Raw genomic sequence first — 18,234 nt, 5'->3', positions numbered from 1 at the left:
ATACTTAATTTAAGTGCAAAAAAATTCAGATAATTTAAGTGCAAAAAAAAAATTCAGATACTTAATTTAAGTGCAAAAAAAACTTCAGATAATTTAAGTGCAAAAAAAATTCAGATAATTTCAGTGGAAAAAAAATTCAGATACTTAATTTCAGTGCAAAAAAAAAATCCAGATACTTAAGTTCAGTGCAAAAAAAATTCAGATACTTAATTTAAGTGCAAAAAACATTCAGATAATTTCAGTAGAAAAAAAATTCAGATATTTCATTTCAGTGCAAAAAAATTCAGATACTTAATTTAAGTGCAAAAAAATTCAGATAATTTCAGTGGAAAAAAAATTCAGATACTTAAATTCAGTGCAAAAAAAAAAAAAAAAAATTCAGGTACTTAATTTCAGTGCAAAAAAATTCAGATACTTAATTTAAGTGTAAAAAAAAATCAGATCCTTAATTTAAGTGAAAAAAAAACATTGAGATAATTTAAGTGCAAAAAAAATTCAGAATTTCAGTGCAAAAAAAAATTCAGGTACTTAATTTCAGTGCAAAAAAAATTCAGATACTTAAATTCAGTGCAAAAAAAATTCAGATACTTAATACTTACTTTGGTTGCCAGTGGATGTTTGGGTCTTTATGGGTTAAACAAAGACACATTCGACTTCACTTGAATCAGTCACAGAGTATATGTAAAGTGTAACTAAAAACAGATGAGTGTTGGAAAATTACATTTACAAAAGGGGTGGGCTTAAGAAGGAAGAATCCCATCTGAAAATGTGTGTCCTTGGGTGGACTTGAGCCACAGTCCATGAGTCTGTGTATGTATGTTGTCTGTGGTCACGTGTACATACTACTCATGAACCTACGTATCTTTACATAGTGAAACGCACACCTGCCCTTTAGACCTCGCAAAAGAGTGAATGATGGTAGGAGAGCGGTGACAAACAGGAGTGTTATGGCCAGTTTCTGTGGAAGTAAATCTGTTTCATCAGATTTTGAATTATGAATGCTGTTGAATTTCTAGCACTGGATTTTTTTAGGACCGAAATTTAGTATCTGAATTTTTTTTTTTTTTGCACTGAAATTAAATATCTGAATTTTTTTTCTGTCTCTGAATTCAACTATGTTCATAAATTTAGAATAAAAAAAATTCAGATGCAAAAAATTCAGAAGCAAACAAATTTAGATGCAAAAAATTCAGATCACACATCCAGGACACGAAGGATAAGCAATCGATTGTATCTCAAGTCGAAATGACAGCCAGCCAATCAAGTTATGTTAGGTTGGTCATGTGATGCCAATGCAGACGGTCAGTGTGGATGTGTGATCTGAATTTTTTGCATCTGAATTTTTTTTTATTCTAAATTTATGAACATAGTTGAATTCAGAGACAAATAACATTCCGATACTTAATTTCAGTGCAAAAAAAATTCAGATACTTAATTTCAGCAACAAAAAAAAATTCAGATACTCAATTTCAGTGGAAAAAAAAAAAATTCAGATACTTAATTTCAGTGAAAAAAAATATTCAAATACTTAATTTCAGTGCAAAAAATATTCAGATACTTAATTTCAGTGCAAAAAATATTCAGATACTTAATTTCAGTGAAAAAAAAATTTCAGATACTTAATTTCAGTGAAAAAACAAATTCAGATACTTAATTTCAGTGCAAAAAAATATTCAGATACTTAATTTTGGTGCAAAAAAATATTCAGATACTTAATTTCAGTGAAAAAAAAAAATTCAGATACTTAATTTCAGATCATAAAAAATTCAGATACTTAATTTCAGTGAAAAAAATATTCAGATACTTAATTTCAGTGAAAAAAATATTCAGATACTTAATTTTGGTGCAAAAAAAATATTCTGAAAGTTAATTTCAGTGAAAAAAACATTCCGATACTTAATTTCAGTGGAAAAACAAAAATTCAGATACTTACTTTCAGTGAAAAAAATATTCAGATACTTAATTTCAGTGAAAAAAATATTCAGATACTTAATTTCAGTGCAAAAAAAATTCAGATACTTAATTTCAGCTACAAAAAAAAATTCAGATACTCAATTTCAGTGGAAAAAAAAAAAATTCAGATACTTAATTTCAGTGAAAAAAAATATTCAAATACTTAATTTCAGTGCAAAAAATATTCAGATACTTAATTTCAGTGCAAAAAATATTCAGATACTTAATTTCAGTGAAAAAAAAAATTCAGATACTTAATTTTAGTGCAAAAAAATATTCAGATACTTAATTTCAGTGCAAAAAATATTCAGATACTTAATTTCAGTGAAAAAAAAATTTCAGATACTTAATTTCAGTGAAAAAACAAATTCAGATACTTAATTTCAGTGCAAAAAAATATTCAGATACTTAATTTTGGTGCAAAAAAATATTCAGATACTTAATTTCAGTGAAAAAAAAAAATTCAGATACTTAATTTCAGATCATAAAAAATTCAGATACTTTATTTCAGTGCAAAAAAATATTCAAATACTTAATTTCAGTGAAAAAAATATTCAGATACTTAATTTCAGTGAAAAAAATATTCAGATACTTAATTTTGGTGCAAAAAAAATATTCTGAAAGTTAATTTCAGTGAAAAAAACATTCCGATACTTAATTTCAGTGGAAAAACAAAAATTCAGATACTTAATTTCAGTGCAAAAAATATTCAGATACATAATTTCGTGAAAAAAAAATTCAGATACTTAATTTCAGTGCAAAAAATATTCAGATACTTAATTTCAGTGCAAAAAATATTCAGATACTTAATTTCAGTGCAAAAAATATTCAGATACATAATTTCGTGAAAAAAATATTCAGATACTTAATTTCAGTGAAAAAAAAAAAATTCAGATACTTAATTTCAGTGAAAAAAAAAAAATTCAGATACTTAATTTCAGTGAAAAAAATATTCAGATACTTAATTTCAGTGAAAAAAAATATTCAGATACTTAATTTCGGTGAAAAAAAAAAATTCAGATACATAATTTCAATGCAAAAAAAAAAATTCAGATACTTAATTTCAGTGAAAAAAAACATTCAGATACTTAATTTCGGTGAAAAAAAAAATTCAGATACATAATTTCAATGCAAAAAAAAAATTCAGATACTTAATTTCAGTGAAAAAAAAAATTCAGATACTTAATTTCAGTGAAAAAAAATATTCAGTTACTTAATTTCAGTGAAAAAAAATATTCAAATACTTAATTTCATTGAAAAAAATATTCAGATGCTTAATTTCAGTGAAAATAAAATATTCAGATGCTTAATTTCAGTGAAAAAAAAAATTCAGATACATTATTTCAGTGCAAAAAAAAAAAATTCAGATACTTAATTTCAGTGAAAAAACAAAAAATCAGATACTTAATGTCAGTGAAAAAAAAAAAAATTCAGATACTTAATTTCAATGTAAAAAAAATTCAGATACTTAATTTCAATGGAAAAAAAATATTTAGATTCTTAATTTCAGTGCAAAAAATATTCAGATACTTAATTTCAGTGCAAAAAAAATATTCTGAAAGTTAATTTCAGTGAAAAAAAAAAAATCAGATACTTAATTTCAATGTAAAAAAAATTCAGATACTTAATTTCAATGGAAAAAAAAATATTTAGATTCTTAATTTCAGTGTAAAAAATATTCAGATACTTAATTTCAGTGCAAAAAAAATATTCTGAAAGTTAATTTCAGTGAAAAAAACATTCCGATACTTAATTTCAGTGGAAAAAAAAAAATTCAGATACTTACTTTCAGTGAAAAAAATATTCAGATACTTAATTTCAGTGAAATAAATATTCAGATACTTAATTTGAGTGAAAAAAAAAATTCAGATACTTAATTTCAGAGCATAAAAAATTCAGATACTTAATTTCAGTAAAAAAAAATATTCAGATACTTAATTTCAGTGCAAAAAAATATTCAAATACTTAATTTCAGTGCAAAAAATATTCAGATGCATAATTTCAGTGAAAATAATTTTTTTACACTTAAATTAAGTATCTGAATTTTTTTGCACTGAAATTAAGTACCTGAATTTTTTTTTTTTTTGCACTGAATTTAAGTATCTGAATTTTTTTTCCACTGAAATTATCTGAATTTTTTTTGCACTTAAATTAAGTATCTGAATTTTTTTGCACTGAAATGAAATATCTGAATTTTTTTTCTACTGAAATTATCTGAATGTTTTTTGCACTTAAATTAAGTATCTGAATTTTTTTTGCACTGAACTTAAGTATCTGGATTTTTTTTTTGCACTGAAATTAAGTATCTGAATTTTTTTTCCACTGAAATTATCTGAATTTTTTTTGCACTTAAATTATCTGAAGTTTTTTTTGCACTTAAATTAAGTATCTGAATTTTTTTTTTGCACTTAAATTATCTGAATTTTTTTGCACTTAAATTAAGTATCTGAAATTTTTTTTGCACTTAAATTAAGTATCTGAATTTTTTTGTCTCTGAATTCAACTATGTTCATAAATTTAGAATACAAAAAAATTCAGATGCAGAAAATTCAGATCACACGTCCAGGTCAGCATCGGCATCACATGACCAACCTAACATACCTTGATTGGCTGGCTGTCGTTTGGACTTGAGATAGAATCCATTACTTATCCTTGGTGTCCCGGATGTGTGATCTGAATTTTTTGCATCTAAATTTTTTGCATCTGAATTCTAAGGGCCGGACCGGACCCTTTGGCGGGCCGGATTTGGCCCCGGGCCGCATGTTTGACACCTGTGGGTGAAGACCATCAGCTAAATATTTGACATTTCATCACATAAATACAGCATTTAATAAGAAATGAGCACAGAACATGCATTGTCCTCTGATTTATTTTGCAGGATTGTCGTAATCATCGGTGTTTATAAAACATAACTATTCAGTTCATCAATACAGTCTAGATGCAGGTCAACAGGCAACAAGGCACATGCTATTACAAAAGAAACAGATCGTCAGAGGTCATTCCCAAACCTACTTATCATCATATGCTATCACTTTCACTGCATTCATGTCTTTCTAGAACCTTTAGAATGACTTTCACTGCTGCTGTTTATGGGTGTAGTCCAGTAATCATTCAGATCTGGGATCACTCACAGGTCCGGTTTAAAATAATCAGACATAGACGGTACTGACAGCAGCTCCAGAGAAACACTTCCAAGTAAACATGAATCTGAACTGACTGAAATGATGTAGTGCTTTGAATGTGCAACATCTGCTGCAACCAAAATTAGATTTTATAACTGATTTTTCATTGTCCGACTATAACCGGACACTTGAAAATAGTCGCTTTTCCATTGACCCTCAAATTGTGTGAATATAACCTGCGCATAAATGTTTGCCTGATGGAAAAACGACAACTTTGCCAAAGTTTTTGCACTGGCAAGACGTGGTTTTTCAGGCGTAGCACAAATGCTACATTGCACAAAACTGCAATGGAAAGACCTAAAACAGCATCTACATGTGGACAAGACACAAGAGAAGACAAGAGAGAAAAAAAAAAATCTTTGTTTTGGTCGTGACGCTCTGAGCATATGTGGGAATAGTCAAATAGAGTGTGTGTGGACATCCACAGTGAACACAAACTTCTTACCGTTCCACAACAGTTTGTCGAATGCAGTGCTGCCTTTGTCCAGTGTGCTTCTGTAGAGCTGGTACATCTCCTTATTGTCCAACAGGATGGCCATCTTACACATCACACACAGCGACGCCAGCCACAGCCCACCACAATAAGCACTGCAGAAATACAAAAAGGAATAAAAAAAAGAGTGACAATGATGATCATTTGGATTACATAGACCTAGAAGTAAAAATCAGATCACATTCATGAGAACAGGACCAAAAGAAGAAAAAACAAAACAAAAAAACAAACCCAGTGCCTCTGGCCACAGCAGTCACCTGCACTCAAGCATAAAACCACATCCCAGGACGAAATGTACAAATAAAGAAGCCAGTGTCAACACAAGAAAACATTTGCTAAGGCCTATTTAGCTTTAATACAGCACATTATGAACCCTACTGGTACAAAAAAACTTCCATCTATCTATAAATCTATCCAGAAACCGCAGCTAGGTGGTTTGGAATTTTCACCCATTAACAAAGAAGCTTTAAAATGTGTAATAAAACTCACATTACAGAGTTTCACAATATTATTCTGTTAGCGTCTGCCTGTAAATGTCTTCAGCTCCTCTTTTCGACCTTGGTTGTTTTACACTGTGTTCTGTTTCAGCTTTAACAGACATAACCACATGGTCAATAAGACTTTTTCATGGTCTTTTCGCCGTTACTACAGCCTCTAACACTGCAGATAAGTGCCACAGTGATAAACACGTCTCACTTTTTCCATTTCCTTTTTTCTTTTCCTTTTTGAAAGCCACTCAACCTGAAGGTAGAAAATCTCACACAGATACTTGTGTCGTTGTCAGCTCCACTGGACTCATCCTAGTTTAACCCGTAAAGACCCAGTGCTCCTTTTGTGGCAGTTCCCAAAGTAATTTTTCTTTCTAGGGATTTATCATCATTTATTATAATATTATCTTCTGTATTTAGCATTTTTTCAGTGAAAATCTGGTATTTTCCTATATTTAATTTATTGATCATGTAGATGTTCATTAAAGCTCATATTAAAGTTAAGGTCATTATGTCAGAAACTGCAGAAAAAGTGACTATTTCAGTTAAATCTATCATTAACTGACCATAAACCCAGAGTGTCCATCCACTGTTATTGATCCGACTCCATGGGTTTTTGTTAGAACCAGAGACACAAGACTTGGACCCAAATGCACAACCCACAGACAGGAATACAGTTAATGAGTGTTTATTAAACACGGACAGGAAAAACAGTTCACAAAAAGGCTTTTTGAATGAATCCTCGCTGGTTAGTCTGTGTGGATTCGTCACGACGTCCGAATCCAGTAAAGGGAGCTCTCTGCCCGGGTCGGGAGCACACGAGGGGAACCCGACTAGAAACAAGCAGAGAAGTGTCAGGGGACAGACCAGGTCATACACAGGAGATCCAAAAAACAGGCAACGGTACATGGGGGAAAAGCAAAAGCACTAACCGTGAGTCCGGGCAAAAGGTCGAATACCAGTGTGGCAGAATCAGGCAGAAGTACCGATGAGGGGATCAGGCAGGCTCAGAACAACGGGGAACAATCCGGGTCAGGAACGAACAGACAGGCAGACGAACAGGTTCAGAGAAACGCTGGTAAGTATACACAACACAAGGAAGGAATACGAACTGGCACAGGACAGGGGAAAACACAGGGCTTATATACACAGAAGGGAGGGAAGACAATGAGACACAGGTGGAACAAATCAGGGCGGAGACAGGTAATCAACACAGGTGAAACAATCAGGGAGAGGAAGCAAAGACACCAGACATGACACAAGAGGAGGATTAACAAAATAAAACAGGAAATGACACACAAGACAGACAAAACATACAAGAGTCCAGGTACTGATATGACAGTTTTACTGGTGAATCAATGTTGTAGAAGATGACGGTGTTTCCACGGTAACTATGGAGCCTCTGAACGTCCAAATGGGTCATATTTGATGACCATGAAAAGATGAAAAACTGTATTTTACCTGAATTACTTCACCATATTGATGCACCTTATGTAGTTTTATTACACTTACCTGTCAAATCACTTTAACCCTTTCATGCATGAATTATGAGAACCTTAATCAAAATATTTTCCTCAGTGTTTTTATTCCTCTTTAGGCATGAAAAAACAATGCAACTGAAAATTTTGTTCTGAAAACTAAATAAATAAATTAAAATAATGTTTAAAATTTTTTTAAAAATACATAAAAAAAATAATAATGAAAAAAAATTCTTATGAACCTATTTTTCATGAAGTTGCAAAAATGTCCATTCAGCTGGACACCATATGTTTAATTTTAGATGCACAGAAACATGTATTTACTAATAAATTGTGTGAAAACTATGGTGTGGCTTGTGATTATGCTCAGGAGAGATCTACATAATGTTACCAATTCATGCCAGAAAAGATATGTAGTGTATTAAAACTTTAATAAAGATATGTGTAAAAAAACAAAACAACAACAACGAAAAGAACAACAAAATCCATGTATACAAGAGAACAGCTGTAGAATAGCTGTCCGCTGTAGTGACCAGTGTGCATGAAAGGGTTAAATTAGAGCTGCAACCGATTAATCGATTAGGTGCTTGAAGCGAATGCAAAAATTCACGATTCGATTAATCAACTCGAATTAATTGAATGGAAACATATTCTATTGCAGTTTTCCTGAATTGAAGCTTCTTTGTGCGTCACAATAAGCGTCCGTGTGAAACACAACAGTGGAACCAATGTTTAACAGCAGAGAAATGAAGGAAACAAAGCTCTGATTCAGGAGAATTGTGGTTGAATGATTTTTTTTGGATCAGTTTGAAGCGATTAATCGGTTGCAGCTCTACTTTAAATCACTGTTTTCACTTTAAATCACTGTGCCCTGAAATGTGTAAATACTGTACACTGACTATACATTTAGTTTTCTACAGATTTTTGAATTAGAAGTGTTTGGTTTACAGTATTACACAGGAAGTTTTTTAGACTAAGTTTTTTAGCATGTTTTCTGAGAGTATATACTAACCTTAATGTCAGTGTTAATCTGGTTACTAACCTTATGCTGTATGCAAAGATCCTGAATACTTACATTTCCCTTGGTATTAATAAAATATCTATCTATCTATCTATCTATCTATCTATCTATCTATCTATCTATCTATCTATCTATCTATCTATCTATCTATCTATCTATCTATCTATCTATCTATCTATCTATCTATCTATCTATCTATCTATCTATCTATCTATCTATCTATGTTCAGAAGTTATTCAACAGTTGACATCAGTAGATGATTTTGGTTGCCAGTGGCTGTTTGGGTCTTTATGGGTTAATCAAAACAAATCCATAATTCCTAATATGATGTAAAATTAAATGGGGAATTGTAATTATATTTAAATATATCTGGATATTTTTGCATTCTTCTGCAATAATCAGTAGACTTCATGGACACTATAATATAAATTACATTTTTCCACCGTGTCATTCTTCCACCCTCACCTTGGTCCAGTCACTGTCCATCCATCATAAGTCTGGTCTGCATATCCAGAGTTCTCAATGAGTCCGTCTCCATCCAGGTCGAACTTCATCTCCGACTCCATCACCGCCTGCCAAACCGAGAACCACAGAGATGAACAGAACATGTTTGTGACAGTGCAACCCAAACAGCAGATATCTTATATTATATTTAACCCATGAAGACCCAAACATCCACTGGTGACCGAAAGCATCTACTGACCTAAACTGTTTAATACTTGTTTATCCACTAATCCTATCAATACATGTAAATAATTTGTGTAAAATACAGTTTGTCATCTTTTCATGGTCATCAGATGTGACCCATTTGGACGTTCAGAGGCTCCGTAGTTACCGTGGAAACACCGCAGTCATCTACAACATTGATTCACCAGTAAAACCCATGGAGTTGGATCAATAACAGTGGATAGACACACGTGGTTTATGTTCATTTAATGATATATTTTACTGAAACAATCACTTTTTCTGAAGTTTCTGACATAATGACCCTTAACTTTAATCTGATCTTTAAAGAACATCTACATGATCAATAAATTAAATATAGGAAAATACATCCTTTGCACTGAAAAAAAAAAAAAAAAACGCAAAATGCAGCGAATAATATTATAATAAATAGTGATAAATCACTTAAGGAAAATTAAATATAGAAAAAAATATATTTTGGAACAGCTATAAAAGTAGCACTGGGTCTTTATGGGTTAAGGCTGGACAGGATCTACAATGTACCGCATGTATCACAACTCTTCATAGAATTTTTTTTTATGATGGCGGCATATTAAGACATCCCTCTTAAGAGTTAGTGGTTCATCTTAAATAGATCAAGAATGAAGGTAAATCTGGATTATAGTGAGCCTTAGATCACAGATTATTGTAGTGTTTGTGTTGCATAAATACTACTACTACTAATAATAAAAATAATAATAATAATAATAATGATAATACTAATATTACTACTATTACTACTACTACTACTACTACTAATAATAATAATAGTAATAATGACACTGCTAATATTACTACTACTACTACTAATAATAATAATAATAATTATTATAATAATAATAATAATGATACTACTACTACTACTACTACTACTACTACTACTATTAATAATAATAATGGTAATACTACTACTACTACTACTACTACTAGTACTAATAATAATAATAAAAATAATAATAATAATAATAATAATAATAATGATACTACTACTACTACTAATAATAATAATGATACTACTACTACTACTACTACTATTAATAATAATAATAATAATAATAATAATAATAATGATACTACTACTACTACTACTACTACTACTAATAATAATAATAATAATAATAATAATAATCCAATGTCAGTTAGGCTTACAAAGGAAAATGTCAACCACTTTAGAAAATATATCACCACATATATTGTGCTTCTGCCTAAATATTTTGAGAATTTTTGGCAATATCACTCAATCAATCAGTCAATCAAATTTCATTTATATAGCACCAAATCATAACAAAAGTTATCTCGTGCCACTTTACATATAGTTGGTCAAAACCAGACTCTCGAGCCAATTTCCAGAAACCCAGCAGAATCCTGCAGCCCTAATGACTCAGCCCATATCTTTTCCATATCAGATACAAATACGTCCTCAGTTACCTGGCAGATTGGCCACATGTCCTGTAAATACTGCCTGTCCTGTGTGAGATGGAAGTCTCTGTAAACCTGCAGGACAAACTTGAGGTTCAGGTCCTTCCAGTCTGCAGTGTCATGGATGAGGTAGGCATTGACCCTCTGCCACGGCTCATCATCTGGGGACAGGGTTATCGTACACAACCACAGTTAGAATAATGTCAGGATTCATCAGTCATGCCCAAGAGCATTACTGTGTGATGACAACATAACATGTTTTCAATCTGCAATTATCTGTCTCAAGCAACTTTACAAATCGAATCCTATGTTGCATTAAACAGAAATGTTCTATTACGCTGTCGCTACGAGGAAAATAGTAAGCAACCACAAGGTGTAAGGTGTCTGGTTTCTGTATTCATCATATGACTATATTGCGAAACAACCACTTGTATATGCTTTAAATACAGTCACCCATTACGTAGCTAAATTCCGACCAAATTCCTAAATAAAACTGAGCGTATTTCTAAAACATCATGCTATACAAACAACTACAAAAAAACATATCCTATAAAAGACAAATAATAAGGACACATGGCTGGGCACAGAATACCCTCTTCACTAAAACATCCTCGGTAATTTGCTTCCACAACAGCAGGTGGCGCCATCAGTCAGTAAAAATAAATACATAAATAAAAAGCTAGCGTTCTGCCAAAATCAACTCTGCCAAATAATGCAAATTTATTCACAGACATTTTCAGGGTCATTAGCACGTGGCTGGTTTAATTCCATTTGTCAGTATGAATAATTAAATAAATATAAGGTTCAAATAAATTCTTACGAAATATTTGCACTTTTCTGTTTTGTTTTGTAAATACAATCTAGTATAAGATGCCAATGAAATACATAAAAAGCCACATTCTCTGAACTGAATACACATTTCAGCAGAAGCCAAGAATGTTTTCAAAAAGAACAGAATCTTTTAGATTTTAAAACACAACTTGAACTTTGCTAACTGGAAGGGTTAGCTGCTGTTTTTAGGCTGTTCTCTTTTTTTTTTCCTTATAGTGGATAATTTTTTTGGGCTTTTTTTCTCTTTTAGGCTCTTTTTTTTCTTGAAGTAGATAATTTTTTTCATCTAGTTTATAATTTTTTTAGGCTGTTCTCTTTTTTTTCAGGTGGAACTAATGTTTTAGCGTTGGAGCATTCTGGACTCATTTTAGGGTTTAGGTTTGGAGAATGGACAAGGATTGGACTGGAAAAGAAAAATGTGCAGTGTTTCTGTTTTTGCACAGTTTGTACTTTGATGTTCTCAGATGTGCAACAGCCGAACACGCTAACCGAATTGCGCCACAGAGACTGTATGAGGGATGAAATACAGTTAAAAGAGTAGAGACGATGCTGGCAGGTTTGGCTTCATACAGTCCTTTTTTTGGGATACTACACAATATCATACTATTTTAAACTGTAATCTAAATAATATGAAAACACAATTCGTACTAGTAGTCGGTCCTTCACTGGGTAAAAACCCATTAAATATTTTTGCACTGATTTATCTTCATTTCTTTTAATTCCCATTATGAGACTTTTTATCAGGTATATATTGAACAAATCATTGTTCTAACTGTGTTTAATATGTATATTTGTGTGTGTACATTTTGAAATTTGTGCCTTTTCTGCTACTTTAATTATACTTTCACAGTGTTAGTGTGACACACAATAATTCCCCCTGGGATTAGTAAAGTATTATTATAAAATAAACCAGTCGTCCCTGGGTGGGCTCGAACCACCAACCTTTCAGTTATCAGCCGGATGTACTAACCGAATTGCGCCACAGAGACTGTATGAGGTGCAGAATACAGTTAAAAGAGTAGAGACGATGCTGGAAGGTTTTGGTTTTATACAATCCTTTTTCTTTTTTTTGTGAATGCTACATAATATCATACTATTTTAAACTGGAATTCAAATAATATGAAAATAAAATTATTAGTAGTAGGTCCTTCACTGGGTACCATCCCATTTGTCTGCATTTCTTCTCATTTTCATATCGATAATATTTCAATCAATCAATCAAACTTTATTTCTATAGCACTTTTCATACATGTTACATGTAGCACAAAGTGCTTCACAACAAAACCCCCCACAGTCCCGCAGTTGCAAATAAAAATACAAGCAATCAAAGTAAAATTTATAGTAAGAGTTTAATTAAAAGCTAGCCTAAAAAGATAAGTTTTAAGTTTACTTTTAAAAATATGAACACTTGCAGCGGACCTCAGGTCCTCAGGTAGGCTGTTCCATAGTTTGGGGCCATAAAAGCTGAATGAGGCCTCACCATGAGTCTTAGTGTGGACTCTAGGAACAGTTAAGAGATTACTACCTGAGGACCTGAGGGTCCGAGAGGGCTCATATGTTAAAAGCAAATCAGATAAATAAATAGGGCTAAGACCATTAAGAGTTTTAAAAACCAATAAAAGCTCTTTAAAACTGATCCTGAAGCTCACAGGAGCCAGTGCACAGACCTGAGCACTGGTGTTATATGCTCTCTTTCTGGTCCTCGTCAGCAGTCGGGCTGCAGAGTTCTGGAGCAGCTGCAGCGGTGCAGTGGTCTTCTGGGGAAGACCAGAAAGGAGAGCGTGACAGTAATCAATTCGACTTGAGACAAAAGCATGTATCAAAGTCTCTGCACTGGCTCGAGAGAGAAATGGTCGTACTCTGGCAATATTTTTTAAATGATAAAAACCAGTTTTGGTGACAGACCTGATGTGTGGCTCAAAGCTAAGCTCACAATCTAGTAAAACACCCAGACTTTTAACCCTCTCAGAGGAGCCGAGTGAATGGGTTTGGAGCTTAGCTTTGAGCCTCTCCCTCTGAGCCTCAGGACCAACAATTAAAACCTCAGTTTTGCCCTGGTTGAGCTGGAGGAAGTTTGCTGCCATCCAGGACTTAATATCTAAAATACAATTAAAAAGGGTGTCGATGGGGCTGAGGTCATCTGGAGACACGGCAACATAAAGTTGAGTGTCATCAGCATAACTATGAAAGTTAATGCCGTGTCTCCTGATGACCTGTCCTAGAGGCAACATATAAAGGTTAAAAAGGGTTGGACCTAAAATTGACCCTTGGGGAACACCACGATCCATTTTGCACCTTTTTGATGAGTGTTCCCCAATACTAACATAAAAATCCCTGTTTGTTAAAAATGATTCAAACCAGTTAAAAACAGACCCAGAGAGACCAACTGTGTTATGTAATCTGTCTAAAAGAATGTGGTGGTCCACAGTGTCAAACACTGCCGTAAGATCCAACAGGACCAAGACGGCAAGCTTTTTGTTGTCCATGTTGGATCTAATGTCATTTAAAATTTGAACCAGTGCCGTCTCTGTACTATGGTGTGCTCTAAAACCAGATTGATAAAATTCTAAAATGTTGTTAGAATTAATAAAATCGTTGATCTGGTTAAAAACAATTTTCTCTAAAATTTTACTTAAAAACGGCAGGTTGGACACAGGTCTGTAGTTACTGGCAAGGGAGGGGTCCAGTTTATGATTCTTGAGAAGGGGTCTGACCATGGCGGTTTTAAGAGCTGTAGGAAAGACCCCTGTCTGCAATGAATAATTTACAATATTAAGAACATCATCATCGATAAATGTAAAAATCGATTTAAAAAGAGACGTGGGAATGGAATCTAAAAAGCAAGTGGTTGTTTTTAACTGTAAAACGACTTTGTTAAGACTCTCAGCATCAACCAGGGCAAAATTCTCCAAAGTAGCAGATAAGACAGTGGATCTGAGATAAAAGCATTGCCTGGCTGTGGTTGCTGACCTGATCTGACCTGATAGACTGTATTTTACTGGTGAAGTGACTTAAGAACATATCACAGTTGGGCATATTTGAAGGAGCACTGTTGTTGAAGATGGGGTTAATTACCGAGCTAAATGTGGAAAACAGGACCTTTGGATTATGGCGGTTGTCATTTATAAGTTTGGAGAAATATGAGTGTCTTTCTTCCTTCAGACAGTTATTGTAGTTTTTAAGTTGTTCCCTGTAAATTTCATAATTGACTGTGATTTTATTCTTGCGCCACTTTCTTTCTGCTTTCCTGCAATTTTTCTTGAGATTTTTAGTTTTTTCATTTTTCCATGGGCAGTTTTTTATTTTACCCATTTTTACTTTTAAAGGGGCTACAGCATCGAGAGTAGATTTCAATTTATTATTAAAATTGTCAACAATAAAATCACAGGAAGAGGGTAAAACGGGGCGAGGAATTTGAATTAAAATCTTGGTAAAATTTGAAGTCACTTCAGCAGTAAGATAACGCTTCTTGACAATTTGTACAGACCGGGGAGGCTGAACAATAATACTTACATTAAAAAACACACAAAAATGATCTGATAGGCCAACATCCACAACAGAGACAGGATCAGCAGAAATTCCATATGTGATCACAAGATCCAGTGTGTGGCCTCTGTTGTGAGTGGGTTGTGAGACATGTTGTTTAAAATCCATACAATTTAAAATATTTAAAAATTCTGTTGCCAACAAGTCTGATTGATTATCAATGTGTAAATTAAAATCACCTACAATAATAATTTTCTCATATGTTGAGTGAGCAATGGACAGGAGATCAGAGAACTGACTGATAAAGAGTGTAGAGGGCTTGGGGGGGGCGGTAAATGCAGATAAAAAGAATATGAGGATTAATTCAAACCAGAGAGTGATACTCAAATGATGAGTAGTGATTAAAAGAAACATTTTTGAAGCCGTATGAGGTGGAAAAGATTGTGGCTGTGCCACCTCCTCTTTTTCCTGTGCGGGATGAGTATGCGTAGTTATAATCAGGAGGGGTGGTTTCATTTAAAATTGCCGCTCCATCAGCACCTGTCCATGTCTCTGTTAAAAACATGCAGTCTAAGTTCCTGTCAATAATCATATCATTAATTACAAACGATTTATTTGACAGTGATCTCACGTTTAAAACTGCCGTTTTAAAAGTCCCTGAGGGATTGTTCTCCTCGGTTCCGTGCATGCGCAGGGGCACAAGATGATTTAAGTTTATGGACTTACGACCGATCCTCTGTCTTTTAGATTTGTATGTTATGTGGACTGGAATATTGTGCGCCGGTATACTTAACTCTGATGAGGTCCGAAGTCATTCCTGAGACTGCGAGGATGTGGATGTTCTATTCTATTGTTAATTGCCTTTTCCTCTTTTCCATTTTTATAGTAACACACTACTTTCTGCAGTACAATACTGTTCAAATAATTGTCACAACGGTATGGTACCAAAGTGTGTTCCAACCCTAATCCAACAAAGTGGAAGTGCTGCTGGGTCTTCTTCTTGGTGATTATCCACAGGTGCTCTCTGGAAACTTGTGGTGTGTCTGGTTGTTTAGAGTAAAAAAAAAAAAAAAAAAAATCTGCATTCGCATGCTAGGCACACTGTAGGATTTGTGTAAAAATAAAATGTCTTTATTAATTCATGGCATTTTTAAAAATACAGTCAACGTGTTGCAACCTCTGGTCTTCATCAGGGCTTTTTTCACTAGTGAGTTGCACACCTTCATACAATCACTTTGATGACCTGAAGGAGGGAGGTGTGAGGGGAAAGAAAAGAGAGAAACAAAAAAAACATGCATACAGACAAACATATACATTTGCACACATATACACACACGCACACAAATAATAATAATAAATAAATAAATTAATTAATTTAAAAAAATAAAAAATGAAAAAGAAAAAATAATAATGAAAAAATATATTAAAAAAAATAAATCAACAAAAAAAAACAAAGAAGTATATTAAAAAAAAAAAAAAAAAAAAAAATATATATATATATATATACATATATATATATATATATATATATATATATATATATATATATATATACACAAATACACATTGAGGTTTTCCTTTAAATAGTACTGTTCCGTTCCATGTGACGTCAGCCCGCTTAGCTCAGTCGGTAGAGAATCAGACTCATAATCTTAAGGTTGCTGGTTCGAGCCCCATTGGGCGCAAACATTTGGAGGAGGTGGGTTGTTCATCTTCAAACTTTTACTAAGTGCTGTGAGAAATGCCACATCGGTAGGTATAGCTTTAACAAAACATTACTATAAACAAAGCAGTCGTCCCTGGGTGAGTTCGAACCACCAACCTTTCAGTTAACAGCCGAACTGCGCCACAGAGACACACATGCCCATATTGGCCGTACAGAACCCTCATGAAATAACTTCCGGTGCTGCGCAGAACCAATTGAGGTTTTCCTTTAAATAGCAGTGTTCCGTTCCATGTGACGTCAGCCCGGCTAGCTCAGTCGGTAGAGAATCAGACTCATAATCTCAAGGTTGCTGGTTCGAGTCCCACGTTAGGTGCAAACATTTTTTTTTTTAATCCACCTTCTGATACTTTGTTGACACGTGATCCGTGTTTTTGCCCCATTCTCGACACTTTCAGCTCACTTTTTCAGATCAATGTCCTTAAATCTCTGTTGCAGACTGACACAGCTCTGCTCTTCAAATGTCAATCACCCACAGCTCGTGCAGACGGGACGAGGTCACAGGCCCCGCCCACTTTCCTCGGTTTCCATAGCAACAAACATATTAAATTGAAATTAAGTATCTGATTTTTTTTTTTCACTGAAATTAAGTGTCTGAATTTTTTTTTTCACTGAAATTAAGTGTCTGAATTTTTTTTTTCACTGAAATTAAGTATCTGAATATTTTTTTCACTAAAATTAAGTATCTGAATTTTTTATGCTCTGAAATTAAGTGTCTGAATTTTTTTTTTCACTCAAATTAAGTATCTGAATATTTTTTTCACTAAAATTAAGTATCTGAATTTTTTATGCTCTGAAATTAAGTATCTGAATTTTTCTTTTCACTCAAAATAAGTGCCTGAATTTTTTTTTTCACTGAAATTAAGTATCTGAATTTTTTATGCTCCTAAATTAAGTATCTGAATTTTGCTTTTCACTCAAATTAAGTGTCTGAATTTTTTTTTTCACTGAAATTAAGTATCTGAATATTTTTTCACTAAAATTAAGTATCTGAATTTTTTATGCTCTGAAATTAAGTATCTGAATTTTTCTTTTCACTCAAAATAAGTGCCTGAATTTTTTTTTTTTCACTGAAATTAAGTATCTGAATTTTTTATGCTCCTAAATTAAGTATCTGAATTTTGCTTTTCACTCAAATTAAGTGTCTGAATTTTTTTTTTCACTGAAATTAAGTATCTGAATATTTTTTTCACTGAAATTAAGTATCTGAATATTTTTTTGCACCAAAATTAAGTATCTGAATATTTTTTTGCATTGAAATTATGTATCTGAATGTTTTTTGCACGAAATTAAGCATCTGAATATTTTTTTCACTGAAATTAAGTATTTGAATATTTTGTTGCACTGAAATTAAGTATCTGAATTTTTTTTCACTCAAATTAAGTGTCTGAATTTTTTTTTTTTTCACTGAAATTAAGTATCTGAATTTTTTTTTGC

The sequence above is a fragment of the Sphaeramia orbicularis genome, chromosome 18 (genome assembly GCF_902148855.1).
Source record: "Sphaeramia orbicularis chromosome 18, fSphaOr1.1, whole genome shotgun sequence".
NCBI classification, from domain to species: Eukaryota; Metazoa; Chordata; class Actinopteri; order Kurtiformes; family Apogonidae; genus Sphaeramia; species Sphaeramia orbicularis.
This window is presented reverse-complemented; position numbering follows the sequence as displayed.